This window comes from Vicia villosa, unplaced genomic scaffold (assembly GCF_029867415.1).
Source record: "Vicia villosa cultivar HV-30 ecotype Madison, WI unplaced genomic scaffold, Vvil1.0 ctg.003279F_1_1, whole genome shotgun sequence".
Taxonomy (NCBI): domain Eukaryota; kingdom Viridiplantae; phylum Streptophyta; class Magnoliopsida; order Fabales; family Fabaceae; genus Vicia; species Vicia villosa.
Window position 1 is genome coordinate 211,021 of NW_026706163.1, and position 13,064 is coordinate 224,084.

A 13,064-nucleotide genomic window follows, 5' to 3' on the forward strand; every position below is an offset into this window, starting at 1 on the left:
CCTCTATATATATATATATATATATATATATATATATATATATATATATATATATATATATATATATATATATATATATATATATATATAGGGATCAAGTGCAAGTTTAATAATTTTTTAATCCAAATTTTTGTTAGAATGCTATATCTTTTTTCAAGATGAGATTGCTTCACCACTACAACATAATTTCTACGTACCATCTTCTTAGTAGCTCTCTTAGATTACCCTTATCTCTTTAATTTTACGAGAATCTCACCTAAAATCATGTTCTCATTTTCTTTTTTATTTCTCTTTCTTCACCAACCAAATACTATGTTTTCTCTCACCTGTTGTACCATCTCCACCACCACATTCTGTGAGAACAAAAAATTCTTTTACCTTCATCCCAACCACCACACTTCGCCTATCTTATTCTCCAATCACATAATAAATTAAAGGAGGAATATCATTTTTGATGGTTGTGGAGTGGTGTTACCATCCAATGTGATTTCTTCAAACAATAATAGATATAGTTGAATGTTTCTTGTTTTTAACTATTACAACTATCTTAGAAGTATGTTGCAATTGAGTAAAAAAAAATTAAAAACACATAAGATCTATTTATTGGTTTGTAGAAACAACCAATTCAAAAAACAAAAATAGTAAAGTGAGTCATTGACTAATTGCCTCTTTGGATCACAATTAATTTTAAAGATAGTTGGAGGATAAAATTTTGTATGCAAAAAATTTTATCTTGTGTTTGGATTGTTTAGGATTAGTTGATAATATTACCGGGAAAAAAGATTTAGAAAATTAAGAATATGACATGAAGATGATATTATAAAAGGATAATAAAGGAAAGAATATGATACGGATTTGGAAGAAAAAAAAGAAGAAACGTTATAGTTGTGAGACTACAAATAGATGTGTGAAAACAAAATTAAAATTTTGATTTTACGAAAAAAAAATTAAATAAACTTTTTTTTTTTGCTATTCGCACCGGTTTTGACCCACCGCAGGTGGGCCACTAATCCGGCTCGTGCGTAGAGGCATGCGCACTGGCCAAGCAAGATTGTTCCGCCTGGAAATCGAACTCGGTATTCCCCGAATATGTCCTTGGACGGGGCTCCTTGCCAATTGAGCTCAACCAAATATTGATGGTATTAAAAGAACAACATATGTTGTAAGTTAAAATTGCAATTATCTTAAATATCAATATGCATTTAATTAGTATTAATTAAATTCATTAATCAACCTTAGCCCAAAAAAGAAGAGAATCAATGTACCTGAAATTATTTCATTCATGTTAATAGCAAGCCTAAAACTCCAACAAAAATAAAATAAAAATTAATTCGTCATAAATATAAAACCAAAAAATAAAATAAACTTTGAAGGATGGTTATAAGAAAAAAATCGAAATAAAATATAATAATTTAAAAATAAAATAAAATAGAAAGATTAGAAATACCTTATCTGCATATTATTGAATTTAATTGATAAAATAAAATAGAAAGATTAGAAATACCTTAATTTAAGAAAACATAAATAGTTAATCGATAAAAAATAAATAGTTAATCGATAAAAAATAAACAAATAATTTATATTAAAAAACCAATATCAATCTAAGAATAAAAAAATAAAAACATATAAATAGCAGATGATATAAAAAATGAAGCAAAAGTAGTATCTCATTTAAATTTTAGATAAATTAAAACAAATCTAAAAGTTACTTGCAGAAGATAAATTTTTTTTTTTTGACAAAAGCAAACTTAACTGATATCATTCAACAAATAAGGTTCAATACAAGGAGGTACACTGTTAATGAAACTACGCCTAGCCCAAGAATTGGCCGCCTTAGCTAAAGCATGGGCAACCGAATTCGCTTGGCGCCTAATGAACTTTACCTCAAAGTTCGGAAATAAAGCTAATAACTGCCTAATGGCATTAATAATAAAACTAAATTCAGAACTACACACAGTTGAAGCCTGAATAGACTGAATGACAAGTTGACAATCACTTTCAAAACTAATATGAGAAAGATGAAGGGAGATCGCATTCTGGATAGCTTCCTTCAAGGCGATGGCTTCCGCTTCAATAACGGATAAAAGCCCACATCCCAGGACACACCAGCTGAAACAAATCTCCCCAAGTGATCCCTAAAGCACCACCCCTTATTTGTAGTACCATGCACTTTATTGAAACCTGCGTCAACATTACATTTCAAATAATTATTCAACGGCGGACTCCACACGGTAGAGATATTATTAACAACACTTGAGGTGTTCTCTTCTCTAACTGTGAACCAATCATACCAATTATGGTAGGCCTGTAAACCAATCCTCATAGCATCATCCCGAGTACCCTGCCAAACCACATTATTCCTACTTCTCCAAAGCACCTCATTATAATACAGATCTGCAAAAATTAGCAAATAAATATTAATGAAAAGCAAAAAAAAAGTTCAAAATTAAAACAGATCTGGAAGTTACCTGAAGAAGATAAATTAAAACATCGTGAAACAGATCTGGAGGTTTTCATTCCACATCAATATAGTACAGATCTGTAAAAATTATCAAATTAATATTAATGAAAAGCACAAAAAATATGTCCAAAATACGAATAGGATAAATATTGCATTTAAAAAAAATAACATTTTCATAAAATGTGTCTGAAATGGTGTAAAAGAACATTTATTTTCAATGAAGTTGTATGAAAAAAGAATTAGAAAATGGAGAAAGAGAGAAGGAAGGCAGAGAAAGAATGTAGAAGAAAGGGGTAATGGAGAGAGAGAAACATAAGTGGTAAATGAGAAAGTTTTTTTTTTTGACTAAGGTAAATGAGAAAGTTTATTTGTCAGCATAGTAACATCAAGCAGTAAATAGTCATATCTGAGGAAAAATGACATGGCAGATTCATATGTGAGGAAAAATGACGTGGCAGATTGAGAAAGTAGGAAGGACATTTTAGTATATTCTAGAACATCTTATTTTCTTATATGATAGATGTATCAACATAATTTTGTATCTCAAATATTCGACAAACTTCATTAAACTATTTTTTAGATAAGGGAGGGCCACATATTACTTCAAGACTACATTGGTAGTGTTTTTCAACGAAAAAAGTATTCAAAGGGAGCTTTTGCTTGTTGTTCTTACAATTTGTTACATCTCAAAAGAAAATTTCCTCTCTCACTTTATAAACCCAATTATGTGATTGTCTTTCCATTTTCATCTTAATTTACACCATGGTTATCCAACCCTATGGCTCCCCTTATGAAATCTAAAAATGCTCTCCCCGTGTCCGAAGATTGGAATTCTGACACATCTATTTAACAAAAATATTTTAGACACTCCATTCTCTCAAAAACTAATCTAAGGATTAATCTTTGGATTAATTTAAGAGTGAGTCTGGAAAACAATTTTTGGACCAGGCCACACTAAGTTATTTGGTAATCCATCCGTCTCACAATAGGTGTCATTTTTGAGATTTTCACACTTTTTAAGAAAATGATTAATTATGTTGATTTCAATGATAAAATGAGTCTCATTTACTAAAATAACCTTATTAATAATAGATAGTGGAGTACTTAAATGAACTAAAATACAATAAATAAGGGTAAGTTAGTGGAAAGAAATAATAAATATTACATTGATATTCTAAATGGACAAATAATTCGAGACAAATAAAAATTGGAAAGAGGACACCTATTGTGAAATGGAGGGAGTAATTTTTTTTTTAATTTTGACATTTTTTATTAAACATTATATACAAAGTAAACATAAATGTAACTAATTTAAGTTATAAAATTTGTCAGACGATTAACATACTATATATTAAGTCAAAATGATGGATACTACCATACGTAATTTGTTATTTAAAATCAAATATCATTGTTTATAAAATACAAATTATAATATAAAAAATACAAAGAAAAATTCAACTAATGGGTATATCTGACACCTCGGTTCCGCCTCTGTCTCCTGTGTTGCAAGACATGTTGTGTCTCAACTATCATGATCTTTATAGTGTCCATCCCAAGAGTACCTTTTTGAAACAGTCCTTTCTCTATGTCCGCTCTCCCAATTGCCACAATATGCTGACACATTGACAACACATCAACAACAAGGTTCACCCTAGTCTGCTCATATTCTAATACATTTTGATGAGCTGACCTAGGTAGTTGTTCCTTTGCATTCGATGTCATGTAAGGATTTGACACTATATAAAATCAATGGATGTAACTGTATATCGCACTCAGTGGCTGAGGAGCTAGAACACGACATACATTTGCAGGGACCAGAGGATCATAAAAAAATTTAAATATAACATCAACATCTCTGCGGGTGACAGTGGGAGGAGTAAAGACAATAGGGGTTCTAGGAATACCATGCATATACTCGAACTATCACGTGACTTGCTCAAGTAAATGTGGACACATCGGTCGTGACCCACAAGCCAGGTGGTCAAAGTATAAGGCTATCACATCCAAGGATTGTGTTTGATGGTAATCGACATATGGCACGAAGCAAATATCATATACTACAGTATGGTCAAGATTGCGCACGCCACGAAAGTCGGTGACACACACTTTTAACTATTTTTTGATAAAAACTCTTAAACATTCTCGTAATCAAATTTGGATGATCGTTGAAGGTGAGTCTAGATAAACAATCACAAACCTCATGTCCTATCTTTATTATTTGATAATATCAATCTACACCAAACAAACACTTTTAGCGATCGCTTTAGATAAACAAAGTTAGAATTGCAATTCGATAATCATACATCTTTCTATGGGTTCAATCTTTTTACTACATGAAACAACCGTGCACTTGCAGTTTTCACACGTCAAGTTGTTGGTGTCTTTGTTGGGGAGATAGTTTGGATATCAAAATTTTATTCTAACACCATCTAGACTAAAACACTTTTATTATTTCTGTTGTTTTATTTTTCGCAAAAAAATCCCGTTTTTTAGAATGATTCTCACCGAGGGATCTATTCAAGATACATGAAATTACATAAATAGCGACTTAGTAACCCGTACTCTGAAACCTATAATCCTAAATGGGGAAATCACTCAAACTTTCTTTACATTAACTACTCCCAGCACGCTGTGGGACCGCATAGTCCCCAATACGGTAAAATTACTACCTTTGGGGATTACAACCTTGAGATGTTAATGGAGAACTTTGTTATGACACAATTACGCCAAAATAAAGACCTTATAGAGCAAAATATTTGTGCTAGTGAAGCCCTTAAGCATCTAATGTTTATGATTGAGTCCCTCGCCATTCAAAGCAAAGCTTTGGAGACTCGAATCTCCCAATTGGCATGTACCCATCTAGGACTTGATCCTAAGGAATATATGAACACTATAGTAGTCGGAAGAGAGAAAGAAATTGAGAATTCTAGGGAAGTAGAGAATAGTAATGGTGAGTAAAATGTTGGAATTAAGGAAGAAACATGGGCACCACTTAAAAAGGAGGTAGTCGAGAAGGTAGATGGGGAAGCACCATATGTTGCCCCTCCTCCTTACAAGACACCTATCACTTTTCCGCAGAAGTTTGCGAAGGATAAGGTAGAAGCGCAATTTAAAAAGTTTTTTAGAACTTTTGAGAAGATCCATCTCGATGAGCCTTTTAACGAATCTTTGACCCAAATACCCACATACGCCAATTTTCTAAAAGATATTTTGGCTAACAAAAGAATATTATAAGGAAATGAAACCATATCCATGATTGGTGATAGTAGACGGTGATCAAAAACATGCACCCTATTAAGCTTAAAGATCCAGGGATTTTTTTATTCCCATGCAACATGAATTTTGAAAGGGCACTTTGTGACTTAGGAGCGTGTGTTAGCCCTGTGCTTCTCTCAGATTGCAAAAAGCTATATATGGGTGAAATAAGACCTAATGATATATCATGGCAGCTTGTTGATAGAATTGTTAAGTATCCCATGTTGATGTTAAAAGAGGAAAATTGACTTTTGAGGTAGGGGAAGAAAAAGTTGAGTTCATGTTGGCAGGGCCGGCCCAAACTGTTTAGTGGCCCTGTTCTATTTTAACAATAGGGTCCATAATAAATTAAAGTATAAAAAATTATTTAAATTATTAATAGCATAAAAATTTAGAAAATTATTTTAAAATATTTTGACAAATGTAACTATAACTTTTGTACCTTTTCTGTCAGTAAATTTTCTCTATTTTTTAGAATTGCTACTAAGTCATACGAGTATGAAACCAATTGATTACACTTTACATGGTAAATTTTAATTTTTTGATCTACTAATATATATTTTTTAAGATAAATTCTTTAGTATTAATGAAGTTAAGTTGGGTACCGGTACCTTTAGTGTAAATTATATTAAAATTTTAATTTAATTTAAAGTAAAATAAAATAAAAATTTGACATATCAATGAATCATAGTATTTGATTGGTTGAGGGTACCGGTACCTAACTAAATTCAAGGGTAGCGGAGTGTTCACCTTTTTTACTATAAAACATTAAATATTTCTTTAAAAAAAATACATATAAATTTTATTAGAAGGTGATACATTTAAGTGCTAAATTAATAATAAAAAAAAAGGTATAAGATAATACTACATTAAGTTAATAAAAACAAATGGCTTACACGCTTAGTAGTGGGGGAGACAATTTGCACTAAACATAAATACCATTTGCACATATCATGTAGTATATTTTATTCAACATGTATAAATATTTAGAGGCCCCTAGCAATGTGAGGCCCTGTGTTGTGGCTCATGTTGCACAGGCACAGGGTCGGTAAGAGATTCTTGAAATTTGGTCGATATTATTGACAATTGTGTCAAAGAAATTGCATCTAAGCACATTTCGATCGATGAATTGGAAGTATGTTTGCTCTATGGAAATAAAAATAATAAAATCACCCAGGTGAAATTTTATGAGGAAGTATTAGACAAAAGTCCCATTTCCTCTGATCAACACTTTGAAGTTCTCATGACAGAAAGCAATAAATCCAAGCAACAAGAGCCATAAATAGAATTGAAATAGTTATTCTAGACCCTTAGGTATGAATTTCTAGATGACGGGTCGAACAAGCCTTTAATAGTAAATGCGAGTTTAGGAGAGTCCAAAACTGCGCAATTACTAATTGTTTTTAAAAAGTACCCAAAAGCCATAGGATACACCATTGACGATGAGAAAGGGATTAGCCCATATATTGATATGCATAAGATTTTGTTAGAGGACGGTAATAAGCCCTATAGAGAACATCATAGGAGGCTAAATCTCAACATGAAAGAAGTGGTTAAAAGGGAGGGGTTGAATCTCCTAGAGGCTGAGGTAATTTATCCTATCTCTGATAGTAAGTGGGCTAGCCCTGTTCACGTGGTACCTAAGAAATGGGGTAATAGTGATTAAGAATGAGCAAGGAGAGCAAGCAACTACTAGGAAAATTATGAGATGAAGAATTTGTATTTACTAAAGGAAGCTTAACAAAGCTACTAGGAAAGACCATTTTCCACTCCCATTTAATGACCAAATGCTTGAGCGCCTAACCAAACGCTCTTATTTTTGCTACCTAGATGGCTACTCGGATTTTTTCCAAATCCATGTTCACCTTGGAGATCAAGAGAAAACAAAATTTACTTGCCCTAATGGTACATTTGCTTACCAGTGAATGTGCTTTGGGCTATGCAATGCACCTGCCACTTTTCAGCCCTATATGATGTCTATTTACTCTGATTTACTAGAAGATATTATGGAAGTATTCATGGATGTCTTCTCAATTTATGGATCCAATTTTAGTGATTGTTTGATAAATTTAGAAAAAGTCTTAGATAGGTGTGTTAAGTCCAACCTAGTGCTAAATTAGGAAAAATGCCACTTCATGGTGAAGGATGGCATAGCCCTCAGACACTTAGTGTTTTCAAGAGTAATTGATATTGACCAGGAAATAATTAAACTGATATAGAAGTTGACTCCTCCTGTTACCATGATGGAAGCAAGGAATTTCCATGGGTATGCCGGCTATTACCGTCAGCTCATCAAGGACTTCTCTAGAATTCCTAAGCCCCTGACTAGGCTGTTGATGAAAGATGTTGAATTTGAATTCAATAATGAATGCCTTGAATCCTTTCGAACCTTAAAAAGGGCACTGATCTTTGCTGCCATAATTTAGCCTCTTGATTAGAGTGCTCCATGTGAGATCATGTGTCACGCTAGCGACTATGCAGTAGGCGCAGTGTTGCGTCAGAAAAAGATAGGAAGATGCATGTCATTTACTATGCTAGTAGGACTCTAGACGAGGCGCGTATTAATTATGAGATCACAAAGAAAGAAGTGTTGGTTGTGGTCTTTGCTATCGACAAATTTTGTCCCTACCTAGTGGGTTCCAAGATAATTGTCTATGCATACCATGCAGCCATTAGATGTCTCCTAAGTAAAAAAGATGCTAAACCTATCATATGGGTTTTACTGCTTCAAGAATTTGATATTGAGATAAGAGATAAGAAAAGGACAAAGTATATGGTTGTTGGTCATTTGTCCATCTTGATTGAACAAAAAATGGAAGATTTACCTCTTGATGACTCTTTCCCGAATGACAAGCTATTTGTGTTGGTTCAAAAAAAAATGCCTTGGCATGTTGACTATGTCAACTACCTTGTCGTCAAATTCTTATCTTCGGGTATGAGCTACTAGCATAAAAATAAATTCTATTTTAATCTTAAGCACTACTATTGGGGCGAGCCTCTACTTTTTATGAGAGGCACCAATAGAGTTTTCTGGAGGTGTGTCCTAAAAGAGGAAATTGAGAGTGGTAGGGCTCATTGTCATGCTTCCTCCTATAGAGGACATGCTAATACTGACAAAATTGTGTCAAAGATCTTGCAAGTTGGCCTTTATTGGCCTAGTCTCTTCAAAGATGTCCATGCTTTTATATAAAAGTGTGACCAGTGCCAGCGCACCAGAAACATTTCAAAGAGGAATTAAATGAATATAAAGAATATCTTAGAGATCCAGATTTTTTATGTTTGGGGGTCGGTTTTATGGGACCATTTCCCTCATCTATGGGAAATGAGTACATACTCGTGATTATGGATTATGTATCAGAATGGATTGAGATCATCGACTCTTCAAAATATGATGCCCGATTCGTGATAAAAATGTTCAAAAAAATATTTTTCCCAAGGTTTAGGGTCCTTAGGATGGTGATAAGCGATTGAGGATTGCACTTCATCATCAGGAAATTTGAGAGCCTTCTTAAGAAATATGGTGTAAGGCTTAGGGTTACTACACTCTACCATCCCCAAAAAATTCATCAAGTCGAGGTTTCTAATAGATAAATAAAAGAAATTTTAGAGAAAATAGTCTCCCTTTGTAGGAAATGACTCACTTTGGGCATACCACCTCCCGGTATGACCCTATTCAAGCTAATATATGGGAAATCATGCCACCTGCCAATGGAATTAAAACATAAGGCATATTGGGCAACCAAAATTTAGAATATCAGGCAGCAGGAGAAAAAAAGAAAATCGTAATTAAGTGAGTTGGAAGAATTACAATTTTTTGCGTATGAAAAACACGAAACTGTATAAAGAGTGAACTGAGAGATGACATGATAAAAGAATCCTTAAAAGAGAGTTCAAAGAAGTTTATCTAGTCTTATTATTTAATTAGAGACTTAAACTGTTTCTTGGAAAAATTTGATCTCAGTGGTTTGGATCCTTTATGGTGAAGAGGGTGATACCATATGGAGCAATAAATATTTGGATCGAGTCTACAGGATCATTCACTGTGAATGAACAGAGATTAAAGCATTAAGTCATTAATGATGTAGTAGAGGAAGAAATACACTTTATTATTAAAGAACCACCATGAGCACTTGTACTCATGGTCCTTTGAGCTAAAACAATGTTAAACAAAGCGTTTCGTGGGAGACAAATCACACTTTTAATTGTGTATGCCTTTTTGTTTTATTTCTTTTTTTCATGTTCTTTCTGTTTTGCATCCCTTCTGTTGCGCTTCCCACCTCCTCAGTGAGGTGTCTGTGAGAAGGGGCTCTTCCCATACAAAATTGTTGAGACTAACACAGTCTGACTGTGTCCTATGACACATGCCATGTCATCTCCTTAGGCAGTTACAAATTCTTAGCTTTTTGGACGTTTTGTGACTTTTAGGCTTCCATGACCTCCTTAGGCTTTATGTTATTGAGTTATGATTATTAAGCTCAAAATAAATGAAAATTAGTGATGATTTATGGTTTAGTTTAGTATAAATAAAGGCTTATGCTTGGAGAGAAGGCATCACTTATCACCTATCATCCATTACACTTGCTACTTTTCTTTAAGTTGTTTTCTTCCACTTTGAATCCTTAGATTCTAGCTTTCCCTTGTAATCATTCTACACTTTGTTATATTAATCTTGGAATCTTTATTTGTAAGTTTTTATTCAATTTACTTTTGATTGCTTTACTTTATTTACATTTCAATTTACTTGCAATGTCTTATAACTTCATGATTGTTGTCTGTCTCACCAAGTGTGAGTATTCCCATAAGGACAAGGTATTGTGAAATCTTATCTCATGACAACCCCCATTGATTCATCCATATTTTATTACGAGAAAATTTTGAGTTTGTTTTTATTTAAGAACCCAGATTTCAAAAACCACTTCTATGTCGCTTGCGAAAGCAAAGACAACTAAACACGATCATGATCTGAAAGGATGTGCATTGATGTCTGTACGCAGATTACTAAATAGTATAGTAGAAAGGCACCCACTGTGACAAGTCAACTCGTTTTCTATTGAGAAAGATATTTAGTCTTACTGAGAACAACGTCTAGATTGCGCACGCCATGAAAGTGGGTGACACACTTTTATCTACTTTTCTGTAAAAATTCTTAAATATTCTAGTAATTAAACCTGGATGGTCGTCGAGGTGAGTTTAGATAGACACTCACAAACCCCGCGTGCTATCTTTATTATTTGCTAATTTCAATTTCAATCTGCACAAAACAAACACTTTTGTGATCGCTTTAGATCAACAAAGTTAGAATAAGAATTCGGTAACCATACATCTCTATGTGGGTTTGGTCTTTTTACTACTTGACACAATCGCGCACTTGCGGTTTTCACTTGTTAATATCATAGTCAAAGAATCCAAATGTAAAGGACATGACATGAAAAATCAAACAAACAATGCTGAAAAGGAAAATCCAGATTTATTTCTACAGACTCATGGTCAGGATTCCAATCTCCAGAAAAAAACCAGAACTACATAGCACAAACAGACATAACCCTTATGCTATAAACTTGAGAAAATCTATATACATGCATCAGAAACCAATCTATTATGATTTTAAATATGACTTGTATCATGTAACACCCTCATTTTTTCTAATCTTATTCTAAGTCATTAAAGAATGAGTGTCATTAGAACAATAAATATTAGGGACCATAATTTTTTCGATTAGCAAGAGACGACATCGATTAGCAAAATGATTTAAGTACCAAGTGTACTTTTTGTAAATTATCATGAACATTATATAAGTTCATTGTGAGAAACTTTTACTCATTTTCTTCATTTTCCACTCTAACCTTGAGAATTTGAATAAGGAAGAGATTTTAGAGGTAGAGAGTAAAAGATACAAAAAGAAGAAGATAGGATGTAATTTAAAGATCAAAGCTCCATTATAATTGAATGTTGGAAGTTTAGGCGATTCATTGAAGAAGAAGCTTCAAAGTTCAAGAATCGAATCCGTGATCATCAACTTTATCTCCATCCTTCAAGAAAGCCCAGGTTTTAAACCTCAATGTTGGTTCTAGTAGGCTTTTAATTTGGGGAATTAGAACCACATTATGAAATCAATGAGGATAAGGGTTTGATTTTGTGATCAACACCTTATTCTTTCATAATGTGTATAGTTTACGCTATTTGAATGAAATGCTTGTTGAAAATGTGTTGCATTCATTAATTTTATGCTTGTATCATTGCATGTTGTAATTTTATGAGCTTCACAAGAAATTATGTTGCAATACATGATCTTCTTGTGATTGTTGACACGAGTTCATGACATTCATGAATGTTTGAATATATGCTAAGTAAATCCAATTGCATATGTTGTTTTTGTTTAGTGTTGATTCCTTTAAAATGATAGAATGCATTAGGGTATGTTATGCGTGGTTGATTGTTGAAAAATCTGGGTTCAAGCATGAATTTCTTAAGGAAATCGCATATGTAATTGGTTACACCGTTAGTTTAATTGGTTTCACCCTAAAATGTGGGGTTTTTCTGAGGCAACGAGTTGGTGTAACTGATACACCAAAAGTATAATTGATTACATGCCTAAAAATTTGTATAATTTTGGGGATATAGTCAGTGTAATTGATTACACCCTATGCCTAAAAATTAAGTGATATGAATCGCTAAGAAGAATTGAATGAAATTCGATCACTAGATTGACAATGGTATTAGTGCAAGCCTCTAGGTTAAGTCATTAGGATTGAAAGGAAAAATCCTAATGATATGTATGTATGTGTATGCTTACCTAAAGGATAATATCCAGTAAGTGAGAAAACCTTATGATCGATAAAGAATCTTATGGTGAGAAAATTTTGGGTGTGTCATAACATTTCGACCTTCAGTACAAACCGGTAGGAAGATTATGAGAAATGCGAATCAATTATGTGAAAGCCTTTATTCCTATGTCTTGTCAGGAGTGTAGTTCAAAACGTAGGAGAGTAATTCCTTAAGAGAAGGAATGCAGGGAAAATCGAAAGACCTTTCCTTAATGGGTAACAAATCATCATTTGTTAAGGACATTCAAAACACTAGATGGACTAGTAGTTCATCAAGATTTTGACATTGGAAATCCGAGCTTTTGTTGTTTTACATGGAAAGTGTACCTAGCATATCACCTTTCACGTGTTGTATGAAGTTGATATATGTTTTGTTCCTTAGTTTTGTGAAATAGTATATGAATGTAGTGCTAGTAAGGAGAGAATTAAGGATAGTTAACCTGGTAAAGCCGAGTGGACTCAAGGTGTAGTTTAGAATTCTTTGAGATTTAGTATCTCACCCTACTCATGTTGTATATTCCAGG

The 13,064-nt window shown here is 33.2% G+C and overlaps 1 long non-coding RNA gene across 1 annotated transcript; it reads right to left on the reverse strand.

The window, feature by feature from the left end:
* Positions 1-1,747: 1,747 nt before the first annotated feature.
* LOC131640704 (uncharacterized) lies at positions 1,748-2,749 on the reverse strand. Its single transcript, XR_009295317.1, has 3 exons — positions 2,469-2,749; positions 2,292-2,394; positions 1,748-2,181 (listed from the first exon to the last, which is right to left on the reverse strand). It is a non-coding gene; the product is annotated as an uncharacterized LOC131640704 (long non-coding RNA).
* Between the last annotated feature and the right edge of the window lie 10,315 nt (positions 2,750-13,064).